Genomic DNA, 13,334 nt, shown 5'->3' on the forward strand with positions numbered 1-13,334 from the left:
GCAGGGTTGGTTTTAGGGTTGCTGTCATGACCAATGATGACTCATATCGTGCTAAACTTGCCATTTGACCTGTTAAATGTAGCATACCATAAGTCAGCGGTCCCAAACCCCTGGGCTGGACCGTGAGTCGTTTGGTGCCGGGCCGTGAGAGTTGAGGATCAGGTGTGAAATTTATGGTTTTCAGGGTTTTTTATCATTAACTCGGTTTCCCTGGGTCTTTTCACGTGTTGTAGTTATTATTTATGCATTACCATAGCGACCAGAGAGCATTAAGGGGCAGAGAGGAGGATGTTACTCTCAATGCTGTTGGCGCATTTCAGGAGGATGCTGCTAATAAAGTTGCATAATTACACAGTGAATTCAGGTTTTTGTTATTATTTTAAAGCCGAATACATATTTTATTATTATATTTACAAAATACCACAGTTTTTTGTCTTCGTCATATCATTTTACTTTGTTGTATTTATCCGCGACACTTTAAATGCCGGTCCATGAAAATATTGTCTGACATTAAAGCGGTCTGGGGGGCGATAAAAGGTTGGGGACCATTGCTATAAGTATCATGCTCGTTATATAGAATCCATTGACATGACACTGACTGACACTCATGACAATTTAGGAGCACAAAAACATCAACGTGATATCTTACAATTTTCTATATTTCAAAAATCACTTCAAAAGCATTTTTGTTGACATGTCATCATAAAAACTTTTCCGTGTGCCATTTTAAGGCTTTACAAATGGTCAGCGTTGTAGTTAAGATGCTCATAACAAGAAAAGCAGAAAAGGGGTAGCATGTAGCTCTCCATGGCTCGTGATTTCCAAGGATTCACAAACAATCAGTGTGTTTATTTTAAGCCAGACAGGTGTACCAGAGGAGCGGGGTTTTTCATAAAGTGATTGAACTTTCATGTAGTCTCGGAAATTATAAGAAAAGCAGTCTAGAAAATGAGCAACTGAATGAAACACTCCAATGCATGACATCATCCTTTTTTAAGAAACAGACACACGCAGATAATGTCAGAAATGAGACAGACGGAAGCCACATATGCTGGAAGAAAGATCCTGCAGAACTCTGACGTTACACTTGCTTTAGGTGATTGATCAGATGTTTTAGTCATGCTTTTGTCAGGGTTAGTGAAAAAGAGCTCGAGTAAGGGCCCATATGTGCACATAGAAACAAGTAGAAACAGTTGAGGTGGTTAAATTTCAAGACAGAAAATCAGCATCAGCCGTAAATACACGGGGGGGACACGTGAGGCAGGTGAGGTCGACCTTCTGGTCAAGTGACTCAGACCAGAGGGAAAGCTGAGTGTATCTGCTGTGTGGATTGGGTGGGGCAGAAGTGAAACAATCGAAGCAAAACAGGGCAGGGATGGGTAATGCAGAAGTCTCACAATCACGCTGTTTCTGAAATAATGTCATCATTCAGCCACTTACTAACCATGAACCAACTGCAGAGTCGCATTACACTGCGGCACAGAGATCATGAACACTACTTTTCTGTTAGTAGTGTAAGGTCTGTGTGTAGTAGATAATTCCAGGCAGTCAGAATTGAGATACTCAAATACAACGATGAGTACTAAACACAGTGCACTGTGTATATGTATATCTTTGTAGCTCAACCACTTAAAGACTTTGGAATATATACATTAGCTAAACTACTTATGATCAGATATACAGGCTTATTTGACTCCTCAAACATGCATGCAGCTGTAACGATACATTAAACCAAAATGGTAACTTATTGTCAGCCTTTCTCTCACAGGAGAACTTACTGAATAAAGTAAAGAGGACAAAGGACATCAACAGTACTAACAGGCTGGGGAGCTCTTTGTTTTTCTGCTTAATTACGCATCTTTCCACAAATCAGTCAAGTTGAAAGTTTTCTAATTGCTGGCAAAAGGAAAGTCAGGTCATCTCTCAGTGTGAACACTAAACAGTTTTTGTATTTGTGAGTGCAGTTATGTATTTGTTGTGTTTAGGCATCCTAGCATTAGCAGAAGCCCAGCCAGCCTTCTGCATAAATATGCTGCAGGTTCCTTCTGTGTCAGCTTTGTCAATATTTCCTGGGCAAATTACAAAGAAAGAAAACATTTTCTTCCCCGGGGAGTGGAAGGGTGATCATCGCCTGCTGCCATGTTTTAGCAACCAACAAACAAGATGGATCTTATGGTCTTAAAAACTTTAATTCTTATTGAGTTCACTGTATTTCTCTAAGAAAAAATATCTTCTTACTTTTTCAGCACTTGTTGGCATAAACACCTTCTGTTTGCTTGTGTGTAGAAAGTCATCATAATGTATTTGTCTGCATTCTGGATGAGTTGTACAATAAATGCTAATTAAATTAATGCGCAGCAGTTAACTGTATACTGCTAAGTTGTGCCCATCTGAGAGTGCTTTGTGTTCACTAGCGTGCACACACACAGACACACACACACACAGAAATGTCATGTTAACAGAAACACAAGGAACCAAAATATTAACTATAAAAAGTATCGTTAAATTGATTTTGAATGTACAATTGAGTATAAATGATTATAAATATGCACATAAGGACAGTATTATTTAAAATCTAGGAGTGGAGAACTACGTTCATCAGCTAATGCTAGCTGTCTTAGCTGTCCAGCTAGCTAACCTGCTAATTAGCGCTAAGTAGCATACAAGTAAAAATAATTTCACATAATTAAATTTCCTTAAAATGACATTTTCCTCAAGGAACTTACCTTTGGTCAGAGGCGACTATTTCCCATCTTGCTCACCCTGTCAAAATGAGACTTTCTCATACAACTATGAATCTTTAATTCATAGTACAAACTTTACTTTCTATATATTGTGCTGGGGTCAATTTCTCAAAAGTCAGCCTTCCTTGCAGAAAATGTAGCGCTATTTGCCACACAATCAGCTAACGCTAGCAAGGTTTGCTGGTGAGTATTTGCTAACACCGGAAAAAATGCCCATGCATGCACTTCTTGCATGGTCTGTCAGTGCAATTAACAACTCAACGGCTCATATTATTTCTCAGACAGTACCAGCAGTTAAAAGATCAACCGAGTAAGCCACAATCGCTAATATGAAGCCTAGCATACTGTAGCTACCTGTGTCAGCATGCCTGCAATTTAAGCTGCCAAACTCATAATAATATCCCTGTGCAAATTTCCTCACTGCTTCTCAGTTGCCCGCTGTGGTGACCCCTAGTGAATAAGTGAGCAGCCAAAAAGAGCTACATGAAGGGGAAACCAAAATGGTTTCTTCTTTTTTTCTTTGGCTCTAAAGTTAAGCATTTAAAATTGGAGTCTATTGGGACAGGCTTTATTTTGGAGCCCACTTAGACTTACATGAGCTTATGTGACTAATTTGTGTCTATGACAGCTTCTTCTCCCAGAGAAGCAGGAAACATTTGACTATTTCCCCCCCGGACATACATTTAAAATAAAAGTAACAACAACAGGTTTTCTACTTTCTACTAAGGCTTCACCTTACTACAGTAAAGAGTGGATGGCTATAAGAAATATATTACAGTAAGATTAAAGGCAAATGACCTCAGATCATTTCCTTCACTGATTTACAAAACTAATTCATTGGAACCAAGTCGATTCATCCCGTGGCAATTAAGCAAATAGATGACGTGGCGCTGTCTCGATAAAAGCAAAAAATGTTCTTCATTAATACGGGACCTTAACCTGCCATGGGTCAGTGACCACAAGATGCGAGTGTGTCTGAATATCTGATAGAGTTGTTAGTTGCTCATTAAAATACCATTTAGGTAAGACTTAATTTTGAATGCGCTGAACTGTATCAGTGTGAGGAGGAGCTCAGCCGTATGGTTTTAATTAAATACCATCACCACCACACATACATACACACCTGGACACACGCATAGCTGTAAGCTGAAGGGTCAAGGGTAATGCTGCCACTGCTGTCTGCTGTGTGTGTGTCAGTGGAACCTGCTGTCACCTCATTACAGGACACCGCCAGCCACAACTCACGCTGACATCCAGGGGCTGAATTCACCAAGTATTTTATTTGACCACCAGGAGTTTTTCTAAATGGCACCAAAAAGTTCTGAGCCAAGACTTTTTACTCTTTAAGAGCCTTTCACAAAGCTGCTGGGAGCAACTTTTACTGAGGAATGGAGAGAACTGTGAGGACAGCGTAATAAAAGAATACCTTTCCTTCTGTAAGTCCTCCTTCTGTAAGTCCTCATCCTGTAAGTCCGATTACAAAGTAAAGGCAAGCATTTTATGTATAATCCCGATGCACGATTTCTACTTTCTGAATGTTTAACTTCTGAAATAGTATTTGGACTTAAACAGTTTGAGTTTAAAAAAAAATTGGAAAAGACGTCAACTCAAATCCAGAATTGTGGAGAACTTTTGTATGTGTTTGTGTCATTGTTTGTCTTTTTGGAAATAAGGTATCTGAATTTTAAGACCACGCCTCCAAACACGCTCCTTCCGGTTCTCATCTATATATGTTCCCCCAGTTCTACAAGCTGTTCGTTCTCATTTACGTGCCCCACCCTCCCTCTCCTTTTTAATTCTTTAACTTCTTCACTTCTGTTTAGTACATGGGGATCTGCCAGGCCCAGGAGCCGCCGCCAGTCCCCTTCGAAGCTTTCCCTAAAACCCTGCACAATTCATGTCCAAGCCGTTCACCTTTATCTACTAAAACACTGTCAAACCTCACATGAGGACCCCAGCAAGTGAATAAACATACAAAATGGAATAAAACTGTGGCTACGATCACTCTGCAGGTCTTAATGCTCAATTCAGATTTTTTGATCAAATCCACACTATAAATAAAATGCGACAGCAAACGTGCTCTAGTGTGAACCCTCAAAGCGGCCGAATGCGCAAAAGAAGACGTCACACACAATGCACTCTGTTTAGACCCAGTATTGTTTGACTGATGGCCCTTAATATAAAGACTTCGGACTTTACGTTTCCCAATTTTTGCTTTAAGTTATTTTGTTATTTACATAATAATGTAGATAATCTAATAATTATCCTTATTGCTGTTTTAGAGGAGCGCTGCTTCAAAGGATAGCTGCAGATTTCTGTCAGAATCTGCAGAGACAAATAAAATGTTCATGTTTCTCCAACGTTGTCTTCCCAACAGTTTCACTGACATCTACGCTGGATGGCCAGGAAGCGTCCGTGATGTCTTCTCAGGCGCTGACAATTGGCGTCTGTCTTGTGTCAGTGACCGTCAGTGACACGACCGTTTAAACAGTCACTTTTGTAAAACATTGGATATGTATCGGATTCAGTACCACATACGAAAGTGACCCAGATCGGATTTGAAAATATCGGATTTGTGCCGTTCACACTGTCACACCATGATCAGATACATAGGGTCAAAAAAATCGGATTTGATGCGCTTTCGCCTGCAGTGTGAACGTAGCCTATGTTTCTTCCCTTCATACTAAACTCTATTGTAGTCGTTAACCCTTTTCTTTGTTAGACCAAACCTTTTAAGTAATTTCACCAGTGCAGAGCTTTTGTTTCCCAGAAGTAACAAACTGTTGACTCATAAAGCAACAACAGAGAAGGACATTTCTGCAGATTCCGTTTGGAGTGAATTAACCCTGATCTGTGGTCCTGCATAGACGGACAGCAGTCCATACCAACATCTATGCCACACCATCTATGAATTTTATACGACAGTCACACTGAAGTGGTTGGAGACTGTGGCACAACTGAAATCGTTGTGGTTCTCTGCAATACCTTGTTGCTTTTAAACAGTTACTTCAAAGGTAGACACCGTGTCTGCAACCACCGAGTACATCAAGACAGCTAAGGAATGGCAATATAAGGAGTCTGTCTGCTGTCAGGTAGGAATTGAACGGGATCTAACTGACAATGCAATCTGTTTGTGATAATACGTCAATTAACTGAGATAAATCAGCAAAAACTGCAAATCTGTGGGAGTCTACATACGCAGAAATTCAAAATAAGTGCTTTCAGTCGGAGTCCAGTCAGAATCTCAGAGATCTGAAAGATAAATTCAGAAACTCCTAAACAAATAGTGACGTAGTTGCTGCAAGACCATCATTTGTGAGTGATTCCTCCCTCGGGGTGACCTGTGGCCTTGAATCAACGGGCAACAAACGATTTTTCCTGGTTGCAAGTGTTGTAACTTTATGCAGTGTTGCTCCAACTGCCCGTGTAGCGTGGGTTGTGGTCAACAATAACTTTAGACCAAGCACAGAGGACTGAGACGAGGCTATGGTGGAGGTCCGGACTTTTTACTCCATAAGCTCAGAACACATACAATAACACCGTACCACCTACTGGTGGGAGGTAGTAATAGCTGCTGCTTATTACAATATACCACATCCCTCTTTTCCGAGATAAAGATACTACCTCTTAACTCCAATATTTTGTAACATAAATGCACCTTTTAAATCGTAGGAACATTAACAATATTATATTCTTGAGACATTAAGTAAAGCACACCTCAGATTGCTTGTCACTTGAGCAATGCAAATACACATCAGTGTAGTGTTTTGAAACAGATGAACACATGACAGATTAGATAAGACATGTCAAAATGAACATATGAAACATGACATATTTTCTCTCTTTTCCAACAAGACAGTTATCTAGCTTGTACAGAACAACGCAGGTACAGGATAGAGTGACTTTAAGTTTCCCAATCACTTAGTCTCTATACCTGGCAGGGCGTATTATTGCTCGGCCACTGCGTGTGTAACATGTGGGTGTGTTGTCCATACTTGCAGGACTAGAGTTTTGTGGGGTGTCATTTGCTGGTGGCTCCACTGGCTCTTGGGTGTGAACGGACAGTTCATCTGGGTCCATGGGTGTGTCCTTGAACAGACTTGGGTGTATTTTCCTCAGATGTCTCCTGTTCCTCCTGAGCACTTTACCATCTGGTGTTTGCACAGTGTAGGAGCGTGGTTCCTCTCGCCGATGAGTTACAACAGCTGGCTCCCAACCGCGCCTTGTTTGCATGTGCACAGTCTCGCCTGGGGTCAGAACAGGCAATGGTCTTGCGTGCTGATCATAGTGGCGTTTCCGCTTTGATTGCAACCTGCGCACTTCGTTGTGAATGTTCTGTGGGGTTGACTGCCTCAACACAGCACTGGTGCATGGCAGGGTGCTGCGGAGAACCCGTCCCATCAACATTTGTGCAGGTGACACACTAAGTCCTGTGACTGCAATGTACCTCAAAGACAACAGCACTAGATGTGGGTCTGTTCCAGTCCGTTCGGCTTTCTTAAGTGCATGTTTGACAGTCTTTATGGCTCGCTCCGCCATGCCATTCGAAGAAGGAAAGCCGGGACTGGAGAAAGTTAGCTTTATCTCCCAGGATGCTGCAAACGATCTCATCTCGTGGCTGGCGAATGGAACATGATCGCTCACTATCTCTTTGGGAATTCCGTGTCTTGCGAAGACTGATTTCATCTTCTGAATCACAGAGTGTGCCGTTTTGTCAGGTAAGTTAAGAACTTCTGGATATTTTGATAAATAATCCACTAACAAAAGATATGGATGATCGTTCAGTTCGAAGATGTCTGCTCCGATTTTCATCCATGGCAGCTCTGGAATCTGGTGTGGAATAAGCGGTTCAGCCTGGTTCTTTGGCTGCATTTGCTGGCATTGTTCACACTTTTCAAGCATGGTCTCTATGTCGCGTGACATGCCAGGCCAGTACAGCACTCTTCTTGCTTTGGCTTTTGTGCGCTGCACGCCTTGGTGGGCAAGGTGCAGCTTCTCCAGGATCACACGCCTGAAGCTTTGGGGTATTACGATCTTGTCCCCGATCATAATAATGTCATCGTGGAAACTGATATTGTGTCTCATAGGCCAGTAGCTGTGGAGTGTTTTGTCTAAACTCTTCCTTCTGGGCGGCCATCCGTTGAAGTGTCTTTCGCGCACGGCTTGTAGTACGCTGTCTGCTGCCACTGCTTTTTTCAGGTCACACAGTGTTTTCTCGCTCAATGCTGCTGTGGCCTCCAGAGCATACACAACTCTTTCATCATTTGCGTTTTCACTCACGTTTCCGTCGTCACTGGTAGTTGTGGCACGTGAGAGTGCGTCGGCTATGAACATGTCTTTGCCGGGGGTGTACGTGACGGTGAGATCATATCTCTGTTGTTGTAGCAGCATTCCTTGTAGCCTCGCCGGTGCCTTGCATAGTGGTTTGCGCACTATCGCCTCCAGGGGTTTATGATCAGATTGCACTGTCACTGGTCTTCCATAGACATACTGGTGGAATCGTTTAGCGGCAAACACAATGGCTAGCAACTCTTTTTCTATTTGTGCATACCTTTTTTCTGTGTCTGTGAGTGCTCGTGACGCATAACACACAGGTTGCCCTTCTTGTAATAGGCATGCACCCAGCCCATCTTTTGAAGAATCGGCCTGCAGTGTTAGTGGTTTCTTGTGGTCATAAAATCTCAACACTGGCACTTGTGTGAGCGTCGACTTGAGCGTCTGTAACGCTACTGTGTGATGTGGCTGCCACTGCCACACTGTGTCCTTCTTGAGTAGCTGTCTCAAAGGTGCTGTGAGCGATGCTTCATTTTGGATGTACTGTGCCAAAAACTTCGTCATTCCCAGCTGACGCTGAAGGGTTTGTTTGTCTTCTGGAGTCGGCATGTCGACAATAGCTTTGATCTTTGAAACATCTGCTTTCTGCCCTGCTGCTGTGATGATATGGCCCATGTATTTCACTGTGTCAACTTTGAACTGAATTTTGTCCTTGTTAAACTTCACGTTAGCTGCTCTTGACCTTCCATGACCTTCTGCAGGGTTTCATCGTGTTCGTGCTCTGATGTAGCTGCAATTATCATATCATCTGCAATGATAAATACACCAGGAATGTTGCCGAAAGTCTCACAATTCTTTTGTTGAAAGACCTCGCTGGCTGATTTGATCCCGAATGGGAGTCGGAGGAAGCGATATCGGCCCCAAGGTGTATTGAAGGTACAGAGCTTTGATGACGGCTCGTCCAGCTTGATCTGCCAGTATCCATCTTTTTCATCCAATATGGTGAAGATGGATTTTCCTGCTAGGTTGCTGCGAACGTCCTCGTGTGTGGGAATGGAGTAGTGCTGGCGTTTAACTGCTTGGTTCAGATCACAAGGGTCCAAGCACACCCTTAGTGTTCCGTTCTTCTTCTGTGTGGCGACAAGACTGTTGACCCAATCTGTAGGCTCATTGACGGGCATTATGACATCTCTGTTTTGTAAGTCCTGTAGCGTCTTCTTCAGTGCATCCATTATGGAGAGTGGCACGTTCCTGCATGCGTGAATCACAGGTGTTGCATTTGGGTCAATATGTATGTGGTGAACTCCAGGGAACTCACCTAAGCCTGTGAACACATCAGCGTACATCTCCACAAGTTCTTCCGAGGTAGAAGGTGGTTTAGCTGATTTCGGTACAGAGGATGTCATGGCAAGGGTCTCAACTCGTTGCACCAGATGGAGCTCTTCACAAGCTTGTCCACCTAGGATCGGTTTATCTACATGGCTTGATACAAGAAAGTCAAACACAGCCTTGTGCTTCCGTGCTTCACACTCAAGAGACACCACACCATCTGCACGTATGCGGGCTCCACCAAAAGCTATGAGTACAGTCTTTGTGGGCTGTAACCGAGGCATATCTGGTAACTCGTCATAAACTGATCTGGGGAGCACATTTGCGTCCGCACCTGTGTCTAGCTTGAAGGTGAGTGGTACGTCTCCGATTGTCACACTTTCATGCCATTTGCCAGTCTTGTGCTTGTCGCTGGATACCATGCCGATGTATAGTGAATCGCCATCAGTTTCAATGTTGTTAATAGTTTTTGTTTTCTTGAAGTGTCTACTCTTCTCTGCGCTAGCTCTGCACACTTTTGAGAAGTGGTTATTTTTCCAACACTTGTGACATGTTGCCCCATAGGCTGGACACTGTCGGAATGCGTGTTTGTTGCCGCATTTGTGACAAACTGTTTGTTTGTCGTTGCTCAGTTTGTTTTTACTGTGTCCTGATTTAATGTATCCTGGCATTTTTCTTAATGCGTCCACTGACGTGTCTTGGGCTGCAGTTATTGACTGCATGGCCTGAATCTGTGACTTGGCCACTTCTGCTGATCTGCATATTTCTATCGTCTTGCGCAGTGTGAGGTCGTTGTCACGAAGCAATCTCTCTTTTAGTCTTGCGTCACTTATGCTGAACACCAATTTATCCCTGATCATGTCATCCTCATTGATCCCAAACTCACAACTTTTACTTCTCTGACGGAGTTCCGTGACATATCTGTCCACTGTTATATCCGCCGACATTGGGTATGACCAGAACTTGTGGCGTTCAAAAACAACGTTCTTTCGTGGACTACAGTATTCCTTAAACGTTTTCAAAATGTCCGCCATTGTCAGTGCGTCTCCGGTCGGGGTCACTGTGAGCGTGTTGTACACTTCAAGCGCTTCTTCGCCGATAGTGTGGAGAAGAATGGCTATTTTAACCTTTTCATCCTTCTCCAACGCACCCGTAGCAGTCATATACAGTCCGAATCTTTGTTCCCATCTGCGCCAGGTCTCAGATAAATTGCCTGTGAGCAGTAGCGGTGATGGTGGCTTGAATTGCTCCATGCCGTTAGCAATGGCTACTGTTAGCTAATCTACGGCTAGCTTACTCACGTCGCGGTCCCTGTTCACACGGTCTTGCCGACTTCTGACACCATGTTGTAACTTTATGCAGTGTTGCTCCAACTGCCCGTGTAGCGTGGGTTGTGGTCAACAATAACTTTAGACCAAGCACAGAGGACTGAGACGAGGCTATGGTGGAGGTCCGGACTTTTTACTCCATAAGCTCAGAACACATACAATAACACCGTACCACCTACTGGTGGGAGGTAGTAATAGCTGCTGCTTATTACAATATACCACAGCAAGTAGGTTTTCATCTTATTTCACTCTGCTGTGACTGAACCAGTCATGAGATCCACGTCATATTATGCAGTCCTCGTCATGTGCACATGTACATTACAAATTACAGTCATTTGATGAATTCGTTTTGATTTAAAAAAAAAAAAAATCTTAATTAGCATAACTTTAAACATTAAAATTGATCTCCCAGTCCCCTGGGTTTGTTTGCAGCACAGTGGCTTTGGGTGGCTGATCTGCTCCCTAACATCAGGTTATTGTTCTGATGACTGCACGTGCACGTTACAACATGCAGACGTGTAAGTGTGCGACCCAAGTGTAGGTTAGCATGTTAATGATGCAGAGGCCTGTGTTACTAGGCAGGATACACCGTCATTCCATTATCACTGATTAGGTGACAGAGCGTGTGTGCCAAATGTATGTTAGTATGACACACGCTGTAAAAGGATTAAAAATATGGGAGCCAAGAGTCGTGTGTGTGTGTGTGGCTGCAGAACGTTACTCAGTGTGCTTGTCGTACAGACTGCACTCACCGTGGGGGTCAATGGAATGATGAGTCTGTCTGTGGTCGAGACAGAATAAGTGCCTCGCTGTCATCTTTGCAATTCACAGAGGCATTTACTCACATTAAAGAGCGAGCACTAATATGTCTCACTCGAGTAAGATCTACTGACTGCTGGAACGAGTTAAAACAACACTGACATTTCTCTCTTTTCCACATTTCTCTTTTTTGATAGTGCTCATTACTTAAAGTCATTATTTTAAAAAACATGAGTGTATCATGATGATTTGAGCTGTTGCCAACAGCAAATCAGCCCAAAAAGAAAAATGGATATATTTGCTGAGAGCATGCCAGAGTGTATTAGAGTATTTATGAGCCTTTTTCCTCATGTAGTCAGATTCACTCAACAGTGTTTCGCCTAATGCAGAGTAACGTGTGTAATATCAATAGACATAAAAGATGAGTGTAGCCCCTGGGTCTGAGAAGTAAAACCAATTTAGAAGTGCTTATATCTGCACTGTTTCTAAAGAACAACAGGGGGCGACGTGGATTGTACATAAACCTTAAAGTAGCTATCACCCGAGTAACCGCTGTTCCAATGAGTTTATCTCTCAGTCATTAGTTTTGTGTCTTCTTCAACATGGTGTGATATTCATTTTGTAAATTATGGCCCCAGTTTTACGTAAAATAGACGGCAGTGCTTTCATGTAGTTTATTGAGCTTAGATAGAGTATGGCAGATAAGCACATATACTGGCCGTACAATGGAAAATAGAGCAAGGAAGTGAAAAACGGGCTGGAAAACCGAAGGCCGGGATGCTTGGCTGAACAACCAATGACAATCTGGCAAAATGTGGCCTTTGTTGGCCTATTTTTTTTCTCTCTTTCTCCCACATCGTTTCTCTTCTCCTCCCCTTTATCATTGTACGATGACTTCACTAATGTGTCACTCTGATATTTTCTATTATTCAACAAAAACTTGCATTGCAGTTATTACAATAAATATGATGATTGAATGTGTTTTTATTGTTTTATTGACCCACTCCACAAAAATGATGAAATCCTAAAATGTCTGTGCGCGCACACACCTACCTACAGATATCCAGTGCTCACTGAGATTCACTGCTATGGTCGGCTCAGCACCTACCCACTGCTAACCAGCTACCTCATGCTGAGAGCATTCATACACAGAGAGAGAGAGAGCTTGCAGCTCTGGATCTTCAGCTGAAGCCACATTGCCCCCTGCAGGTCGGTCGAGGTTTCATATAAAAGAGAAGGGAAATATTTTTCTTTTGAGATACAGCAATCACTGGAGTGATAAGGCTCAGCATACTATTGTCAAAATGTATCCAGTAGCATTAAATGGTTATAGGATACAGATGGACGGAAGAGTCGGGATGGCTGAGTCATATTAGCTCCACAGGCTCCATCTTGACTGGCATTGATTCATTTCTCAGGGACTGTGCATGTGTGGAAGACTGAAACCAAAGAAGGAAGAAAGGAGCCAGAAAGTCTCTTCATAGAGTTTTCTCCCGGCCTAGATGCAGTAACATATTACATGATGACATTAAGCAATGAAAGAAACATTTAACAAAATGTGGTGTTTGTAGCATTTTGTGCCATTTGGTATGAACAGTGAAATTGAACAGATGGCTGCGCTTCCTTGAGCTTGGTTCTGCTGGAGATTTCTTCCTATTAAAAGAGAGTTTTTCCTTCCCACTGTCACCAAGTACTGCTCATAAGGGGTTGTGTAATCTGGGGGTTTTCTCTGTATTATTTTAGTGTCTTTACCTTACAATCTAGAACACTTTGAGGTGACTGCTGTAATTAGTTAGTGGTTCATAAATATAATTGAATTGAACTGAAAATTGAAAATGTATTTTAGCAAGCTAAATTGCTCATTTCTGTTAGTTGTGAAGGCCTAGTTAACCAATTCCTT

This window comes from Astatotilapia calliptera, chromosome 16 (genome assembly GCF_964374335.1).
Source record: "Astatotilapia calliptera chromosome 16, fAstCal68.1, whole genome shotgun sequence".
NCBI lineage: Eukaryota > Metazoa > Chordata > Actinopteri > Cichliformes > Cichlidae > Astatotilapia > Astatotilapia calliptera.